This window comes from Tympanuchus pallidicinctus, unplaced genomic scaffold (assembly GCF_026119805.1).
Source record: "Tympanuchus pallidicinctus isolate F22 unplaced genomic scaffold, pur_lepc_1.0 scaffold22, whole genome shotgun sequence".
Taxonomy (NCBI): Eukaryota; Metazoa; Chordata; class Aves; order Galliformes; family Phasianidae; genus Tympanuchus; species Tympanuchus pallidicinctus.
Genome location: NW_026294739.1, coordinates 16180309 through 16201015, shown reverse-complemented (window position 1 = coordinate 16201015; position 20707 = coordinate 16180309). Strand labels below are relative to the sequence as shown.

Below are 20707 nucleotides of genomic sequence, written 5' to 3'. Positions count from 1 at the left end.
AGATTCTGAACTGAAGTTCGAAATACTTTTGTCCTCTCCACAAACCTATGTCTCAACTTCTTAACAATCAGTGCCAGTGAATAATACACTGAACTAACAACCCCTTGCTATGTCATCCTTGACTTGACATCTGTGGAGGAAAGACTGTCTTTAAGACCTGTTTTTAAGCTCTTTGAGCAAGTAGGGGCTGTGGTGTGAAACTGCAGTGGCTCCTTCCCTGAAAGCAGGCAAAGCAACATGCTGTTATATTTTCAATCAAGCTGCAGCAGACCAGAGGACGTTCCTTCTCTCTCCAGTGATAGTTGTCATTGTGAAGTCCTTGCTACACATGTTCTCCTTGTTTGTGCTCTCAAACACAGCACAGTGCAAACACAACTGGTAGCTGGTTAGATGGAGATAGTGACAGGGAAAAGGGAATTTAAACGTATATTGACTTGTTAGTACTACAGTATGATTAAAATTTTAGTTCATATTAAAATAATAGAGTTACAACTGTGGTCTGTAGTTCATAAGCTTTCCTACATTGAAAATCTTTTCATTAGTGTGTCACAGTTGAGCCAATGACTGTAAAACTTTTTAAAATCAAATTGATGGGTGTTAATAAAATTGTTTAACAGAATCATCTGTACTGTTGTTTATTTTTAAAAAAAGCATTTTCAGAAGGTGGTGCCTTGGCTTCTCAAGGCCTTTTTTGTTTTGGCACCCTTTATGGAAAGCTCTACTGTGTACATTTATCGTTTTGACATAAAATAGTTCACTTGAATGCTACTTGGAGCAGTCATTGTACAAGTTACCTATCTACTCCACAAAGAATCAGTTAAAGTATTTGCTATTCTTGCAGCACTTCTCTGCACAAGGACTCTTGGAAGTGACCAAGCCCTTGAATTGACTGAATTAAACCCAAACTACATTTTGCCATAATAAATAGTCAGGTTTGGTTTTGCTTATTTTTTTTTCCCAGATTTGATGCTAAAACATTACATATTTAGTTTGTATATAAGCATTCACTGTTTTGTAGGATGTATACACTTTATATCAACCATGAAACCAAATGAGACATTCCAAAATAAAACAGAGCTGATAGATGGTTTTCTGGCTTCTATTCAAAACGCCTGTTATGTTGTGGAGTACTTATTATGAATGCTCACTAACAAAAAGGCAGGCATCCTATATTATACAAATGCTTAAAAGCTTGCACCCAGAGACAACAGAAAGAAACAAGAGGTGATTTTGTGTATGTAGTCCTTGTCATCTCCTTCACCTCTCCTGGGAAGGAGCTATGACAGTCAGATTTGAAGGTTGCTCTTCAGATTTCCTCTCACCTTCAAGTGAGTAACCCATGTCACGCATCAGAAAGCTGTCGTCTTGACATCTAGTGATGTCTTTCAAGATGGTTTGAAATAGGTCTTTTTGTTAAAAAGAAATGGGAATCATTCTTACAAAAGTTAAAATTGTGTTTGATTACTTTTTTCTTGTTTAGGTTTTCAAACCAATATTCAGGTTAAGAAGCTAAGCTTAAGGACATGTTGGTAACAGCGCACAGCAGCATTGAGAGACTACAGCTGCAAGTTTTCTGTGGCAAAATCAGTTTCATCTTTTTGCATCACTAAACTGACCTCTCGCTTTTGAAATAATATAGCTTCTTCCCAGCAAGAAATTAGCTTAGTGATACGTAAAGATGAAACTGATTTCTTGCTGGGAGGAATGCTATATTGTTTCAAAAGTATTAGATTTTATACTCATTTCTCAATGAGTGCTGCAAGTAACTGCTTGGGGTATTTGTCCCATAATGATTAACAGAGCCATTTTTCAGTGTTTGAAATGTTGCAGTGAGGAATTTTAAAGAATGGGATGAAGGTACACCTTAGAAAACATTATGAATCTGACAGAGTGAATTTTAAGACAGTTGTGTGTGCATTTGGTTGCAGTTCTTCCCAGCACAAATTTGTATTACAATTGTGGTTAGCTGTTTATAGTGCAATTTTAAATCAGCTAGAAATTATCACCAGTGTATTTCCTTCTTATTCTGTTTTCTTTTTTCAAATCTTCTATACATTAATAGCAGGTGTCCTCATTTTGTCTAGTTAGAACAAATCTGTTCCGATTTTTTTCTGTCCATCTCTTTTGAATACTAAAACAGGGCAGTGATATCCAGAAGTGCAGCCAGAAGGCTCAGAGGGATAAAACAAATTGAAAATTTGGAAAAGCATTTGCTGTGCAATGTGACCGTCTGTTCAGATCTGACATTACCAACATCTGATACTGAGGAAAGTGTCCTCCGGGGTGGGTGCATCTTTTTAGGATGGATGCATCTGACCAGCATTACCTAAATTGCTTGGAAACTTCTTTCATGAATAAATGAGTGAAGAGGACTTGAAGATTAGCTGGCCCTGCTGCTTGTTTGTAACCAAAACACAGGGAGGCTTGTATTTAAAAGCCAGGATATGGATGACTTTCAGAAAACAATACAAATTTTCAAAGACAGAAGTGGAACTGGAGAGGATCTGCCGATTGTGCTATTGTGGATTGCTAAATAAACTTCTGTGGCACCACAAAAACTTTCAGCAACACCAAAACAGAGCTAGATTTCTCTTTCAGTGTTTATTTAAATAATAAGAAATAATGAATCTTTTTTTTTTTTTTTTTCCAATTTTAAAGTACTTTCCAGGAAGGAACAAAAACCCATGAGTGATTCTCTGTCTTTCTGAGCACTGCATTTAATGCTCTGCACTTTAATGCACATTTAATGCACTTAATTGTACAGCAATCAAAAGTTTTCAGTATCTTTCCACGCAGGAGCTAGAAATTCTGATAGAAGTAAGAGGGTTTTGCTTTTAGGCAGAATGGCCTCTCTTTTCCATCTCAACATCACTAAAACCAGCTGTGGAATGGAGCCAAGCTCCTATTAATGCACTTCAACTATTTCAAAAATACAAGCACAAATTTATTTTATTTTGTAGTGACAAATGCTTTTCCCTCCTAATTTTGTGGGAGTGTTTTTCCCCCAGAAGGAATAAATTACACATTCTGGAAATAAGTTAGTCATTCAAGAGTTCAGAATTCATGAAGCTGTTCCAGCAGAGAATGGTTACGGAATTGCAGCAGAATCTCAAGGTCACTGGGAATATTCTTTGGGGTATTCTTATGTGGCTTATCTGTGCTCACATGCCTAATTTTTTTTTCAGTGCAAAGAATAGCCACTTGCAGAGAATGGGAGCCTTAGCCCGGCCCTGTGCCATCCCTTATTCAAGTTCTTTTATACTCCTCTTTTTAAAGAAGCTGTCAAGTTCTTTTCTGAAGCTGACAGGAAAGGCCAAATCTGCAGTACAGGAAGAGAGGCAAAAAAGAAACTTTTTGTGTTGATGTTTTACTAAGTGAGCTAAGGAGAATTTTAGAATCATGTAATTTACTCTGGAGGCATTTACTGTACATAGCTATAGTGATGGTAATTTCTTTCATTGTGGAAGTGAAAAGATAACCATCAATCAGTTGTCAATTGGTCAATTGCAGAAGTGATGAAAAGAAACTGGTAGGAACAATCACTTCTGTGGCTACCTAGACTATTTGGGGTTTTAAGGAAAATATGGGAACTGGAGTCCGTAGAAGTGGAACGAGGTTGGAAAGTAAAAAATAAGCTGTGTGGGGATAAATGCATCGCTGAAATACTGTGTTTGTTTTGTGTGCACACAGCGTGTAAGTGCTGCAGAACCAGAGCAGGGCTCAGTGTGCATGGAAGGACCTTTAAACCGTGTGTTGAGGGCTGATGTGTGAGTACAGGGGATTTTTAAACGTTGCTCTGAGGATGGATGAATGTTTTGTAAAACTTCAGCCAAAAAAATCGAAATTATTTCAGATATCGTTGTACGCCCAGCAGTAACTGCAGTTAGGAACGTGTGTGAAGGAAAATAGAGCTTGTTGCAGAATAGGAGATACACTGTCAAGTTGCAAAATGTTACTAAAAAAAAAGAAATGAGGCTAGATGTAGAGCTGTTTTTAAATATGTAATGTGAAAGTTGTTTTTAAAACAAGCCTGATGGCGCAGGGCAGCACAAATGCTCGGCGATTTAGCTGTTATTTAAGTGGCATGAAAGACATCTATTTCATTACGTATGCATATTGCAGTGGGGAGGGCAAGCTTAGAACAGAAGTAAGAGAAAGCTTTAATTCATTTATTTATGAAAAGAGTTCAAACATTACTGATACGGGGTGGTTTATGCTGTGGTGTTTTGTTTGGGGTTTTCTTCCCCCCTTCTGTGGTAGGTAATAAAAAGGATTACAGGCCCTCCAGAAGGATGAGATATCATCAGTTTGTAATCCAGCCCATGGTTTCCTAGATACCGTATTGTCTATTCTGTTCCGCTATGTGAAAAATGTTGAATATCAACAATGGGTTTCAGTGCTGTATTGTTGAGTTTTGTATGAACTAATCTAGCTTCACTAAAAAAAAAAAAAAAAAAAAAAAAAACTACAGCTTTGGACAAAAGTCTATAGCCAGTGCATTCGTAACTCCCCATGCACAAGAGCTGACTGTGGCTCTGGGAAGGCATTTTACTCATTTGCTTTCTTTTTTCTTATAGTCTTCTTGTCCAGTTCTCAGGTGTTTACCACCTATTTGAATTCACCTGTGTGGGTACTGTGTTTGAGAAAGTCCCAGGACTTGACAGCCGTATAGGCCTCATAAAAGGCAGCTCTGTTCTGGGTTTGAAAGGTAAGCTTTTGCCTAAGTCCTCTGCTGTCTGTGCTTTAGGATGCTAACTTTACTGGCCTAGTTCTGAAACTTTGCAGCTTACTGCTCATTTGGAGCTTTTGCAGAGGGTGAGCGAGGGGAGCAGGTTTCTTGCTAACAGGGAAAATAACCGTTCTTGGAGCGAGAGGTGGTGGGGTTAGAGGGGATGGATTTGAATGAAATGTGCTTTTCATCTTAAAGAAACGAAATTGTAACTAAGTATTGAAAGTAAGGAGTGCGTTACCTGCAAAATGAGGTGCTTCGGGAGCAGGTATTCTGCAAATGCATATGCTCCAAAGGCAGCATAAGGGTGAAAGGGAAAGTGTTTGACCTGTGAGCATGGTATTTCCAGGGCAGGCACAGAGCAGACACTTACTGCTTTTGAACTGCTATGCACTGGATTGTTTTCACTTTTTCTTTCTCTCTTCCTCTTTCTCACTTGCTTTCTTTTTCTCATTCTTTTGGTCTCAGAACTGTCTTAATGCTTTGTGGAAATGCTTCTGGGGGTGCTGTTTGCATGGAATAAAGTAGGTGGAGAACAACTGAGGGTAAATAAGATTCACATCAGAAAGATGCTGTCAGTAGTCCAGTTTCTGAAAGAATTTGTGCTGTTTCCGTCTTCAAGGTTTTCTAAGGTTTTTAAATGAATTCAACTTTAATAATTATAAGTGAAAGATCCTGTAGCAATCAGCATGCAAATGTTTAAGCTGCAGTGAACTAGATTAGATGCACAGCAAATATTGATTTATGAACATAAAATTGTATTGTTAAATCCTGAACTTTAATGCATGCATTTTATCTTAAAGCATTTCTACCTTTTTATTTACAAATTATTTTCTGTTTGGATCATAAGACTGCGAATTATTTGAATTGCTTGGAAGAGTGACTTTATAAGCAAATACTTTCCTGCTTACTGTAAATGTGGGAGGTTGTTTGCTTTTATGGAGTAACAAACTCCACAACCCTGATTTAGTTATTTTAACGTAAGTAATGGGCTGACATCTCAATAATGAGTGACCAGCTTCCAAAAAATCCTCTGTGTGTTTCCCTTTCTCTCTGGAAGATTTTTGCAGATGTTTGCCAGCTCTCAGCGTATCTTTTCCCTGCTGCAGTGTGAATGTTTTTCCCATCCCCCTTTTAACCCAGGAATTAGAAGAAAGTACAGATGATGCTTGCTTAACCCTGCGTTTAGTGCCAAGCAGTGATGTGCTCCCTATGAAACCATTTCTGACCCTCTGCTTGCAGTGGTGAGCCTGAATTTTTCCCCTTCCTTGCCCATCATTGTCAGTCAATTATGGGATGGAACTGAACCAGAAAATCTGGTACAGTCTGGCAATTAGTACAAAGGGTTTCCAGTCTAGTGTGAAGACAGAGATGCAAGAGCCCCAGCAGCTAGAGAAATAGTTTTGATTGGCCATGGACATTGCCTTTTAGTGCTGCTTGGTTACTTCCTAAAGATACTGGCTCTTCTACCCTACAGGTCTTCTCCTTAAAGTACTGCATTACGGGCCTACTTTTTATAAGTCTTTTGGGAAGTGGGGGGGTCTTCTTTTTTTAGCTCTAGCTTCTCCCATTTGCAGACTGTCATTTTAACCCATCAAACAGACACATTTTGACTTGTACAACAAAGAACCAAGTTATCAACATTCACAGAAACTGACATTTTTAATTCAGGCTTCATTATGTCTTTGGTTTCTGACAGTGAGCTACAAAGACATTTAAAGTTTTCTCTTTTTTTCCATTTTAAATTCAGCATTGGGATGTTTATCTTTCTTTTAATGCTCATATTTCCCTTTCTACCTTTATTCTCTAGTAATACATAATTAGCATTATCAAAACCATCAGCTATTATCCACTATGACTTTTGACCTTTGTTTTTATCTATCTAGCGCTTTCTAAAATAAATTGTAACATAAATTCTGTTTGTTACATCATTACAGTAAAACATAATTAAACTCATTAATACGTTCATCTAATCTCTCCTGATATTACAAAGATTGAATGGATGTTTACATATATGTGAACCTGTCAATAGCTGGGATTGTAAAGTGAGAATTAATAATGAAACAAACATTATAGTTTAAAAATGGCATACAGAATTTAGCGCATGTCGTATTAACCCAGCATTTTCAGGAGTTGCCATTGAGTCTGTAGCTGTAGTAGCATGAGAGCAAAAAACACCCAGTACAAGTTTGACTGTAGTTCAGAGGAAGAGCCAGTTGTACCAAAAGAAAAACTTAGGCAATTATTTCCAAGAAATCCGGTGACTTCGCTGGATGCGGGAAGGCAGAGCTCAGTCAAATTCTGCTCAGAACTAAAACGGAGTATAATTAGATAGCAGCGCCAGCAGTTGCCAATGTAATAGGAACATCGGGCATTCAACCATAACCATACTGTTTTGTTTGTGAGAGTTTTTGTTTTCATACGAGTCAGCAGTTTCTGTTTTATGCTTGGGTAGCTGTGTATTTGGGATGTTGTCTTTTGTAGTTGGGGAAAAAAAAAAGTAAATGTGTGATCTAATCTTCATACGTATATGTGAAATATTACAAACACATTCTCAGAGTTTATGCTGGCATTTTTCTTCATTCTCTGTCTCTGCATAGCATTACTGTGGGAATCCCTGAAGGTGGCTTTAGACACACGATGAGAAAATTTTCCATTCGATAGTTAAATGCTCTTTTGCTCTATTAATGGCAAGCAGTATAGTAGCAGCGGCTTTAAGTGTGATGACAAGATTAGCACATTGCCCACTTCAATCAGGCATCTCTTGTCTTTGTGTTTATCACTGGTCCTTCCCAGTTGACTGATGGCTGTCACTCGATGGCTTTCTTTGGCTGGAAAGAGAAAGAACTTCCTGTGAAGATGTCAACAGTGTTGTTGAGTTCCAAAGTAGGTCATTTGCACTGAAAGTCTATATAGAACAACAAATTAGTAGCTTCTCTTGTAGACCTTTTGATAGTGTGCGTGGGAAAGTGTTGTGTATTTTACTTGGAAGATGGTAGCATGGTGTATGTTCAAATCTAATCTGGTTTCTGGTAGCACATCACCAAAGGAGGCACTGATGATGCTTTTGATAAGAATCCTACAGAAAAAAAATTTTTTTGTTTATCAAAAAAAAAAACAAACACAACCCATACCAAATGGTAATACACATTGTAGTTCAGGGGAAAGAAAATGATAACTAATTTTGTCTTGGACCAAAGGATTGTTATGAAGACACATGAACAACTGAAATTTTTCATTATGTGCATTTCAATGGATAATAAGTAATGACACTGAAGAATACACACTCTAAATACACTTTAGTTTGATTTTTTTTCCATTGTTCAAATTCTGTTTATCTTCAGTGACCAAGAAACGTGGATTACCACGTCTTAATTTGTTACTCTTCAGTCATGAGACTATTGGTCCTCATGTCAGTAATACACAAACCTAGTGGTGCTGCGAGCTTTGATGGTGAATCACTCAGTTCATGTATTTGTTATTTTCAATTGAACAAGTATCTTTTTGTGGGTTTCCTCTCTTTTCTACTATAGAACTCTTTTATCTCTGTACACATTTTCATTTTTCCCTCTAATCTTTTTCAAACACTAGTATGTCTATAAAATATTTCTATGTAATTAAAAATAGTTCATAGAATACTAGAATCTTAGAGTTGGAAGGGAACTTTAAAGGTCATCTAGTTCCACTCCCTTGCAATGAATGGAGACATCCACAGCTCAATCACATCACTCAGAGCCTGGCTGGCCCAGCCCCGTGTTGGAAGTTTCCAGAGATGGGGCATCCGCCACAGCCCTGGGCAACCTGTTCCAGTGCCTCACTGCTCTCACTGTAAAAGATATCTTCCTTATATTCAACCTAAATCTAACCTTTTCATGTCTGAAGCCATTTCCCCTTGTCCTGACCCTGCTAGAAGAGTCTGTCTTCTTTCCTATAGCTCACCTTTAGATACTAAAAGGCCACTGTCAGGTCACCATAGAGCCTTCTCTTCTCCAGGCTGAGCAGCCCCCAGCTCTGTTTCACAGTATTCTTCATATGAGAATACTGTAGGTTTGGAATATGTCAGGTTTCCTATCTCAGTGTATTGCAACAGCTTTGCTCGGTGGTGACTTACCTGCTTTCTGGATTTGATGTGCTTTTTAGATTGTCCTTCAGTGTTAGTCACTGCCATCTCCACTGAATGAGCTCTGGACAAACTGACCAGCTGCAGGATCCACTCTTAAGTACCTTCAATGTTACAGTTCTCTCATCTCGATGGGTTGATGATAAGGCTTTAATGCTTAAGCCCCACAACTGTCCAGATCCTTAAAGCCATTGCTTGCTGCTCTCTCACCCTGCTGAACAAGTTTGGCTCAGCTGTTGGTTTCACTGATGTTCTTGAAAATCAAGCAGCATGTCAGTAGAGATGAGCTGGAACATACTTCTGTGCCATAGGAGATGTCATGAAAATGAAATGGATAACTTGTTTCACATAGATAATATCTGTAACTACATGAGACCTCCCTCTGTTCTTGGCTTCTCATTTTCTGATGGATTTCTGAACTTACGGAATTCTTTGTGCATACACATGTCCTTACTCTGCTTTAAGTTACCTGCAGCTGATGGCTGGATCTGAAGGTGTGGGAAATGAATCAGGCTAAATATGGTAGCAAAACGTGTCAGATTACTTGTTGTGTGGAAGATCATGAGAGTTTAAGCACAGCCTAAGCTGTGACCTACCAGCTTTCCTGCTCCTGGAAATATTCCTTTCATATGACAGTTCCACCTCAGCCCTGTACTCATCCCTGGGGTGGGAAAAGCAGCTAATAAGTAAACGCTATGAGTTCTTTAAAGGCATAACAGAGGCTTAGGCTCCTGGTTCCCACTGACTTTTGGTTCAGTATAGGAGTAATGTACCCAATTCCTTTATGCTATTGCAAATGTCCTGTCCCTGGTCATACAGTGTGCTATGGAACGAGTGAGCATTGGCTGGTTGTGGGCTGAGATGAACATTAAGAAAAAAAAAAGAGACTGGATCAATCTATTTCACAAGACTTTATACAAAGCAATTGGCATTTCATATAAAATGACTGGTTTCATATAAAGGAGAAGGAAAAAATGACTAGTAAAGACATGGTGATAGCAGTTTTTCAAAGGGCAGATACCAAAAGTACAAGCACAAACTATGCCACTGCAGATGATCACAGGCTGTATGCTGAGAAATATCTTTTGTTAACATGGGAGCCTTAACCAAAGACTCAGAAGGGAATTTTACAGGAATCAATTAATGACATGTCTAAAGGTATATCATGAGCCTCCAGAGAATCAAGAAATCAAGACACAAAAATGGGATGTGACCAGCAAGATGCATGAAACTGCATGGTACGAGCATTCAAATAATAGCATAACAAGGAAGAGACCCACTACTCTACAGGAAGATGTGATGCCATTGACAAATGAGGCTAAATAAGAAGGGGTAATTCCTGCAATGTAAAATAGTTTACTTTTAAAAAGTCATTGTGAGCCAAGCACAAATAGTATCTGGGGCAAGAGAATATGGATACTTTGCAATTTTTTTTGTAAGACGTTTTCTGGTGTCTTAGGTGTTTCATGGCCTTGCAATGAGGACACGAATTCAAGAGGTGGCCGCTCCCTCACTTCCATTTTACCACTTCCTAGAATAATCCTTAAATTGTTCCTTTTCCCTATCTGATTGTAATTTCTTTCTTTTTCCTTCTGTACTTGTAATTATCTTTTCACTTCAGTTCCATGGATTTTTCCTCTTTCAGATTATTTAATTCTTCAGTTTATTCAGTATGATATTCCTTGCTATCATCAGGACCCTACTGACATTTCCTTGTGCCAGTTTCTGTACTGAGGAGATGTCTAAAAAGTGGTGTTGCTTTGTGCTATGCTGGCACTAACCAGAGAAAGCACAGAGAGACCCTTGGCGTCTGGAGGATTCTAGATATCTACTAACAGGAATATGTTGATGACTGTGGAAACATTTTGCTCCTGATCCATGTCGCTGTTCTGGCAGAAACCTCAAATGCAGATACAGATACTTTAGCAAAACATCTATTTTTGTTTTGTCATTTGCATATTTTTCTGAAATGGAAAAAACAATCTCAGATGCTTTGTATTTTTCATTAAAAAATGTCATTTTTAAGCAATTTTAGCTTAAAATATTCAAGAAATAGTTTTTTAAATTTCAGAAAAACACTGTGCTACAATTTAAAAAAAAAAAATCTGAACTTCCAAAGCGCTTCCAATTTTCCCTTTTCTTTCTTTAGGAGGATATTTAGTCAACGACTTCCACCAGAAGTGATACTTCTGTTAGAGCTCTAATCAGATTAAGTTGGATCCACACTTTGCATGTTCTCCCAAGCTAATTCCCATGATCACTGTGCTTTAAAACCTTTATTAGAGGCTTTTGTTAAAAATGCATCACTTTACCATCAATATTCATCTGACAAGAGAAGTGGATGCAAATGTACACTTCTTTCAAAGCTGTGTTTGTCACTGACCTTGGATGTTGGATCAAGAAGAGAATTAGTTTCTAAACTGTGCAATGCCAGGAATGCTGGAGAGAGTTCTGACTTCCTTCTAAGAGAGGTGATTTGAAAACCTCATCATCTGATGAGCCAAAGATACTTGAGTGCTGCTAAAAGACGTAAAGTTTCAAAACTGGCTGTTGTCTCTCTAGCAAGTTGTTGTCAAGATAAAATGAAGGAGGCATCACTGTGCAGCAGGAAATCTTGGGATCTCAGTTTGAAAGAGGAGATTATAACTTGAGGCGCATAAACTTCCTTCTTTGATTCATAAGCAAAATGGAAGCAGAGTGACTGGTGATGATGCCAGGTTTTTCAGGCAGTTAAGGCAAAGGCATTTAACATGACTGGCTGGAGATGAAACTCAGCAACTTGTCCTTAAAATATCAACTGAAATTCAGATATGAGCTAAAGAGGTTTGTCTGGGAAAGACCAAAACTTTGAAGAAAATAGAAAAGAAAAAAAAAAACAGGCTTTTGTCTGTGTTACCACCAAGGAATGTGATCTTAGTTTTATAAAAGTGGTCCATGGAAGAATATGTTTAGTGGTCAGTGTTGCTGAAGAAGAAAAATATTATGAAGAAAAATCAGAAATAGATAGAAGATAAGGACAGAGTATTTATGCCAGTGTATATATCCATGGTGCACCACATTTTCCATCCTGTCTTCCCTGTCTTTTCAAAAATGAGCGGTAATTATGTCCATGGGAACAGAATTCCATAAAAAGAATGCTAAGCAAAGGAGATTCTGTATGCCTAGAAAAGGAGAGTATTGGGGGAGATTATAAAGGTATCTGAAATCATCACAAAGATGGGCATGTATATGCTTTGTGCACAGCCTTTGCCAGGGCGAAAACTTAAGATCATCAAAGGCAGGGTGACAGATATGACAGCTGGGAGAGACAAAAGATGTTCTTTAGATGTAACTGAATTCAACAGGATACTGTTAAAGTGTGAAGTTTACGTGAGTTCAAGGGAAGCTTGAACAAGTTCCCAAAAGAGAAATTCATGGGGGTTAGTACACATGAACCTTATCTGGCTCAGGTGGTCTTTGAGACTCAGATTGGTAGGAGCCAGAAGAGTACGCAGGGGAAGTGTTATCATAGAATCACAGAATGGCCAGGGTTGGAAGGAGCCTCAAGGATCATGAATCTACAACCCGCATGCAGGGCCTCCAACCTCCCCATTTAATACTAGTTATCATATGCCTGTTCTGCTCTTCTCAGGGCATTAACTTCTGTCTGCTAATAGAGATAGTGCTAGAACATCGGCCTGACCTGGTACAACCGTTATATATTCTTATGATAATATTTGTGTTCTGAGCTCACATTCCTCTACGTATCCAAGGGCAGACCAGATGCTGTGGAAGCAGCCTGGACAACTAGTTTGAAAACTGGGCTTTCTGATCTTCTTTGCTTCTCCCTTCCTCTTCAGCTGTACTAAGAAAAGATCTGTCTTCCACAGTGCACCTAGTTGGCAATCAGATGGAAATGCTCACAATCAGAGGCATGTTTTTAAAGTTTTAAAGTTTCAGTTTAGTATGATTTTTAAAAGCCTGGGGAAATCCATAAAAAATGTATCAGTATATAATAGCTGAACAGTCTTTTCAGGAGACTTTAATTTCTGATTCTAATCTTTACATCTCAATCTGCTGGGTCAGATTTGCACTTCTCCTTGTGTGCACAATGGGGAACAATGTTTAGCTGATGACAGAAGTGCCGAATAGGGATTAAGTACCCCCCAAGCTGTCTGTATTTTAGTAATAGTATTGAAAGTTCCCCAGACCCTGATTTTCTTCCCTCCTACTCATCCAATAAATTAACTCCTAAATCTGAAAATCGAGACATAACCTCACTGTGAGAGAAAATACACCCTGTGAGTTTTCCTAAATGCCTCTTTAGAAAAAGCTCACTTGATTATTGTAATTGATTATCTGTAGCCCCCAAGCATCAGAATTCTACGCTGCACTCAGTGTGTGGCTTGATGAGATGCTGGATTTGGCAATAGTCTCAGGAGTTCCCACCTTACCATCCCCACCCAACCACCCTCTACTATTAGGCCCATGCTCCAGGTTTGCTCCCCTAGCTTCAGTGCAGATTCCAAATTAATTTGTTCCAGATACTCACTGCTGTTAAGAGTGCTCATCACACAGTGTGCTCTATCAGTGTCTTCCCTGCTTCCTATGACGGGATAAGTGCTGTGGATGTGTGCAATTGGAGAAAGATAATGGCTTGCTTAATGGAGGTAGCCTTCAGCTTTACTAGCTCCTTGATCAAACTGAGCACTAGTGCAAATGCATGGCCGCTGGAGCAAAGCCATGGCTTGGAGATGGGAAGGTGGCCTTTTGTAAGGTGGTAACTCAGATTTGGGAAAGTCTATGTCTGTCATGAAGTTGCCCATCCCAACGTGTACTGCTTCTATGTCTACACGACAAACCAGAGTCCTGAGTCCAACCAGTAATAAATAAGAGTTGGCTAACGCAGCAGTAGATTTTAAGGATTCAGGCAAATCCAGATTGCTGCAGTCTAGTAAACACGATATCTGTGCTGGGACAATGTGTAGAAACTCTAACAGATAATAAAATTAGTGTGATATGGATAACTATGCTATTTTGTGGGAAGTTGACATGGGTTTTGAAAGAGAAGTCATGGCCTGAAAATGCAGAATCATATACTGAAATTCTCTAGTGCAATCCACAAGTAGGCCAACACTGGAAACCCGGGTGAGATCACCTGCTTGGGTTTTCAGATTGTTTACAGAGGTCCACCCCTAAGGGTCTTTAAGCAAATAAGATGTACTGGGACAAAAGGCAAGACCTTCACATCGATAAATAGCTGGTTGACAGTAGAAAGCAGGGTGTAGGAAAAAAATGGTTAGTTTTCACAGCAGAGGTCAGTCATCACTGAAATCCCCACAGAAGTCTGTGCTATTCAACATACGAGCAATTGGGATAAAAAATAGAAAGGTGAATAGTGAGGGGACAGTTTGCTGATAGTGCTATTACTCAGGAGAGTTGAGAGAAGGACCAACTATGGTGTATTGAGGAAGATCTTACAATACTGGTGATAATAGGCAAAAAAATGATGTGAAATTCAGTGCAGACAAATTCATACAGGAAAAATAGCTCTATCTTTACATATGAAATGATGGGCTAGGAACTAACCATCACTTCTCAGAAATGAGATCTTGAATTAAATGGATAGTTCTGTGAAACTGTCACCTCAAGAACAGTTAAACCAAAATTTTAAGAATAGAGAACAAAATAAAAGCCATCATTATAACGCTATTTATATCCATTGAACATCTGCACCTTGAATACTCTGTGCATTACCAGCCTCCTCAACTCAGAAAGAGCTGAGTAAAATCGGAGAAAGCTGAAAGATGTGACAAGAACAGTTGCCATGATAGAGTGGGTTCAAGGAATATGATCAGGACTCAGAAGGAAAGGATCTGACCAGGGCTGGGGCAGGTTAATAGAGGTCTATGAAACCTGCATGCCATAGAAAGTGCGGACAAGTACTGATTCTTTGTATTCACTTAAACCAAAGGATATCAAATGGAAGTAGTTCATGTTCAATATGAAAAGTGGTGACTCCTCAGCACAGAATATAGTAAAGCTGTGGAACTCCCTATCAGATGACATAGTGGGTGCTGAAAGTTCACGTGAATTCAGCAAATGATTTTTGAAAATATGGAAAACATGCATGGAAAAATATGTAAAGATGATTTCTGTTTAAAAAGGACTGTAAACAGAAAATTGCTGGAGGTTAGAAGTGTATCTGAGAGAAGTACGTCTGCTTTTATTCTTCTCTGAACATTGATTGTTGGCTGCCAGAGATGTTTTTGGTCAGATGGCATTGTGGTCTGAACCACTGTCTGGCTGCAGTCTCTTCTTTCCTTGAAGACCAGGGCAGGTGATACATTTTTTTTTTTATCTTGGCCCCTTCAGTGGCTTGTTTTATACCATTGCAGAAACAGATTTGCTGTCATAAAAGATGGGATGGTGGACTTTGAGTATAAAAATGGGAATGAGACAGAAGTCATAAGCTTCCTGTGCAATTAAAATGTGTGTCTTGCTGAGCTACAGCATCAGAATGGTAGATGAAGAAGGTAGTAACGCATAAGAAACAGGGCACAGGAATATTCACAAGGCACTTAATTTGGTTGAATGTCATTAGCTCTTTTAGGTTTCCTTTACAATCCATAGGGAGATAAAGTCTCTCCATTTGGGCACTGGAGAGCACCTGAATTAGGGTTTTCTTTTGAACTTGGCCTCAGTGGACACTTTGTGTCCAGTAATTAGCAAGGTAACTCAAGGAAATTAAGCTGAGTACCTAACACTGGGTGACAGAGATACCATAAGCTGTACTGTCCTGTAAGGAGGAGTTGCTGTCATGTTATGAATTCTGTTAATGGATTGATGTGGAGGATAAAACCTCAAAGCCCATCCAGAGGCTCCTCTTGTGGCATTTTGTAACAGTGAGCAGGGACTGAGGATTTGGTTCCAAGTGAACAGCGTTGTAAAATTACACTGAGATGGTCATAATCAACTTTGTAATCAAACCACCAGTTGTCTCTATCCTATACTAGACTGTAAATAATTTGTCTCTTCTTTTAAAAGAGCATCTTTGCAACTCAGCATATATTCCATTTGCCAGGGACTGCTTTTGTTAGCAGCGTTACGAACTGACACACTCCAGATATGACACATTCTGTTTTATTGTCTGAGTACTGCAGAAGAAAACAACCCATTCTGAGACCTGTGGAGGCTACCTGGAGTTAAAGGTGTGGCAGCAATGTCTCAAACTGTGATTCATTTTGAAGCATTCATAAAACCAGTGTGAGTTCACTAACTTCTTTCACCCATAGCTTTAAGCTGTGTGTTTTTCAGAGATTCAATTTTTCTGTTTTTCTAGATAAAATAGACAGCAGCTAATACATAGTGAGGGAACACTCTCTCCCTAAGTCTCTAAATATACTGGCACAGGTGAACAGCTTGTTTTTGAAATAAATTGCCTTTTTTTGTGAGTAACATTTGCCCGCTCTCTTTCTTTTACGATTACCTTCCTTCAGTTGTTTCAGTTCATTTCCTCTCACCATCTTATTTTCGGTAATTTTTCGCCCCTTTTCCCTGTAGTTCTTTTGGTAAGTCTCGAACCACAATCTTTCCCATGGAGAGAATGAGGGCAGGGAAGTTTGTGATGAGGGCAGACTTTTGAACCATGAAATGTGTTTAATCTACTGCAGACAATTTTGTCTATCTCTCGGAGCCATGTCCTTTTTATATTGCTTACAGTTGTGATAATACTTATGAATTAGGAGCATAAATACTATTTAAAATTATACTGGAAAGGCAAAACAGATGGAAATCTTAATGCTGTAAGGCATGCATTTGTTGCCAACAGCACTCAGGCAGGTTCTTCCTTTCTGTAGCAATGCCAGTAGAACGTAATAGTAACTGTGGTCAGTGTTAGAACAGAAATTTATCACCAATCTTTACCTCTTGGTCATTATTTTAAAGCTTCTGTCTTTTTATAATCCTCAGTAGTTGAAGTGAAAAATGCTTTATTTACAAAAATAAACTTATGTTTTTACTATGGCTCTGAAGTTATTTTAAAGCTGCTTCTGTAGTTTGTTTTGCTCCTCATATGAAAGCTTTCCATTTCGACTTACTTTGCAGGGTAGGTCCATGTGACAACAAACTGTATTGTTTTGGTAGTGACCTAAGAGGTAGCTTTGACAGAAAGAAGTAGCCTGAAAGAATAAATAACTTACAGAGATTTTGCTAGCAGGTCTTTAGGAGCTGATGATTTTTGCCACCTGGTGCTGCAACACCTTTTCTGTTACTTGCTCATTTTTTGCATCTAAAAGGAAGAGATGTGCTGTGTTGGACGAAGAATCTCTCTTGGCCACATATGATGGCTTACTTGAGTATCAAGGAATTGTGTTTATAATCCCCTGAATTATAATTAAAACAGGTTCTGAAATAATTTTTAAGAGCCAAAATTACGTAAAATTAATGCATGGTGTCTTTTTAATAAACAACAAAAAATTCATTTAAATAAATGAAGCAGTCACCCCTGGGTGCTTGAATTTCCCTTTAAAAAGTTGAGCTACTCTTAACTTATTGATTTTGAAGCCACTATAATAAAGAATTAGTGAAGGAAATACTGCTTTTACTGTTTTCAGATAATGCTTAATGTTGTTGCAAATTATAAAATTTAATTAGCTATATAAATGCCAAAGGAACAAATAATGTGCTATTGTCTTGATATCTTTCCAGAAATTAGTCTTTTAAAACAAATTTGCCATATTAATCATCTAAAAATATTTTTGATCACTGAATTAATAGTTTGCAGCCTGTTTTCAGGTATTCATTGCCATAGGTGATTGCCTCTTAATTACTACATGGGCGCTTTCTATTCACTCTTATTAATTCATGTTTTCTGGCACAGTCCCAAAAGGCAGCCTTGCCCTATATCTTCTAATTACTTCTATAATTGAATTTGCCCACTTTTTCTAACCTATTTTTTAAACTGACTGTGTTTGTTCATGGTTTATTGTGTCTTTTTTGTGTCAGTTCTCTGCAAGCAGAATGTACATTGATTCTTTCCTCGTTTCTCATTAATTTTCAAGAGCTTTGCTGCATGTCTGTTTTTTCAGCCTGTCAGACCTATTGCTAGACCAAAAAAAAAGATTCTTATTATTAAAGGTTAGGTAAAATAGACTGAAGTTAATTAATTCATTAGTAACTCTGAGCCAATTACTGAAGCCTTCTCTTATTTATATACTTGTTAACAAGACAGAGATGAGAAAGGCCTATTATAGGCACATGTCCTTCAGAAGTTGGGCAAACCCTCTGGAGCATATGCATTTAGTTTCACCAAAGAAAAAGAACTGATTCCAAAATGAAGACTTGAAGATCTGGCTGGCAAATGCTTCATAACTTGATGGACCTTCTCATGGCCATCTAAAAGATATTTTGGGTTCTGTTCTTTGATCGCAAGAAATAACTTTTAATGTTTAGCCTCATGAAGCACATACCTGATGTATGAATATAAATACATTGACTTACAACTCCCCTAGAATTAATTCATGGAATGCCTGGAAATAGGAGAACACAGAGGACCTACCCATGCATATCTATGCAATTAAGACATGAGTCGCCGATTGTGACTTCACACAATTGTCTTGTGTTGATAAATGTGAGGAGATATGTAGCTGGAAGAAAAGAATTGTTTGTAAATACTTTGCAAGTGATGAATGTCACATGAAAACTGTGTCATTCTGTTATCCAGAAGCTACAGTTTTATGTGTAAACTATCAAGCTCACTGATCAAGGTCAAATGTTTAAATTGATTACATTAACAGTTATTTTAAGTGTTATATCCAGTACCTGCACTTATGTTTTCCTAAGGCATCACAAAACAGTGTACTCTTTCACTGAGCTCTAAACAGTGTGACTCAGCTTGCAGTGCTGGCGTAAGGTTGTTTACTTTTATAGAGTTGTTTTATTGGGGAAATATTTGCTTAGCGTAAGCTTTGTGTATTCTTCAGTTCAGACTGTGACCATCACATCAGAATTAAGTAACGTGTAAAATAATAACAGACGTAACATGGATTTGGGAATGTCTTCCAATCAGTCCTTGTAGAACATGGATCCAAACAAATTTATCAGAAAGAAAAAGAAGCGTTTGAACCACTGGGGAGCAGGAATGTTGGCCTAGTCCAGTCGATTGGATTTGGAAGAAAACTTGGTCCATAGTTTTAGATTTAAAACTGTACTAGCAATTAGCTGTAACTTTGAGTGCTTTCAGTTACCGCTTAGAAATAACTCCACGGCTATTTCATGGCTATGGAGAGACAGTAGGAAGAAAAGGAATAAGCAAATGAGACATCTGAAAACTCACCTGCATCTCACTTCTATTATAAGGTCTGGAAATAATCACTGTGCTGTGCCAAAATGTTTGACTGTTTGCCTCTGCATACATCCCGGAGCACACACTGCTTTCTCACCCCCCTTGTGTGTCATATGGCTCCCTGCAGAATTGGAGCCTTTATTATTCAGTCTTGCTCATTCATCCTCTTCCTGAAATCAGCTAGGAAATAACAGGCTGATTGGAACTGATGATATCTTGATCAGATCATTATTATTTCTGGTGTGAAATAAATAAGCAATTAATTATGGGAGTGCTCTGGCTGCTCTGTAATTAGAATAGCTTTGAAATTTGCACTTAAAACAGATATTCACTTCTTCACTGTGTATGAATTATATGACATGCTTGCCAAATGTAGTTATTTATTTGTGGAACGGAAAGTTACTGGTTTGGAGAACTTCTCAAGTACATTTCTTGATTTGTTTTAGTTACTGGCACTTCTCCTTAAGACTGCTGGCTGTGTTAGTGAACAGAGGGACAGACTCTAAATACTTGGATCCTTTCAGTAGAAACAGTGCAAACAGGTTTTTGAAAATTTCATGACAACTGTAGATGAGCATTTAGACTGTTCAGAATTGTAATGAAAGGAAATAAATGTTTCCCTTGACATTTCATTTTTTCTACTGATGAAGTGTTATTGAAATCATTTTTGTAACTCTATGGTGTATATTATAGGGAGCACATCACTTATCTGCCCCTCACTTCTTGCAGTTCTGCAGAACTGTGGGTTTGTGTTTGCTCCACCTGGACAGACCCTCTAACAAAGTCAGTAAAGTAAAGGAAAAGCACTACCATGGCTTGGGTTGTGTTATCAGAATCAGCAACTGAAGGTGCTGAAATTTAAGGTGTTCATTGAACTATGTTATATTTTTGGGTTTTTTGATAACATGTGTTGATGGTAACAAAATTATTAAACTAAAATAACCAGAAGTTGTGCTGATTACGGTATGAAGAACAACCACAGATGGGGAGGAACACTTTTATTTCATACTACGCAATACAACCTAACTCATTAGAAGCAGTTAAAATAGGCAGTGTTTGCTGTCTGGAAAGCTCCTGGTTTATCACGTCTTTTCTAGCTCTTATAAATTTATTTCCTTCCTTTACTTATGCACATGTTATGCTGCATTTAACTCCACTTCTGTCATACACACTGAATTGAAAAAATCACTGTAAGCTGTTTCCTTTCATAGTTATTGCTGCTCTTTACTCAGGGTACCCTCTAACACGTCCTAGTAATATCCTTTTGCCTGTCTTCTTATCTCACTTCCCGTGAATGCATTTTGGCTTCTGCACAGCCACGGTAGCTCTTTCTACTTAATTCCATATCTTTTCAGTAACTTCACGTGGTCGTCAAGGAACTTGTAGAGATTGTATTGACTTCTTGGAACATGCTTGTTCCTTGTGGCATTTCCTTTAGATCGTTATTGCTTCTTCTTTGTATTACATCCTGTGATCACAGCAAGTGTATATGCCGAGTTGAAGTTGAAAATCAAAATCATCATTTACATACAAC

General features: G+C 38.2%; 1 long non-coding RNA gene across 8 annotated transcripts in view; it reads left to right on the top strand.

Annotated features, from left to right (window-relative positions):
• Positions 1–20707, top strand: part of LOC128082703 (uncharacterized) — a 248835-nt gene that overhangs the window by 163307 nt on the left and 64821 nt on the right. Inside the window, exon 1 of one of the 8 annotated variants that reach the window (XR_008207805.1) lies at positions 4508–4708. The exons of the other annotated variants lie outside the window; for them this stretch is intronic. This is a non-coding gene — a long non-coding RNA (uncharacterized LOC128082703). Of the gene's footprint in view, positions 1–4507; positions 4709–20707 lie in introns of those variants that run through there. 8 annotated transcript variants of the gene reach the window in all.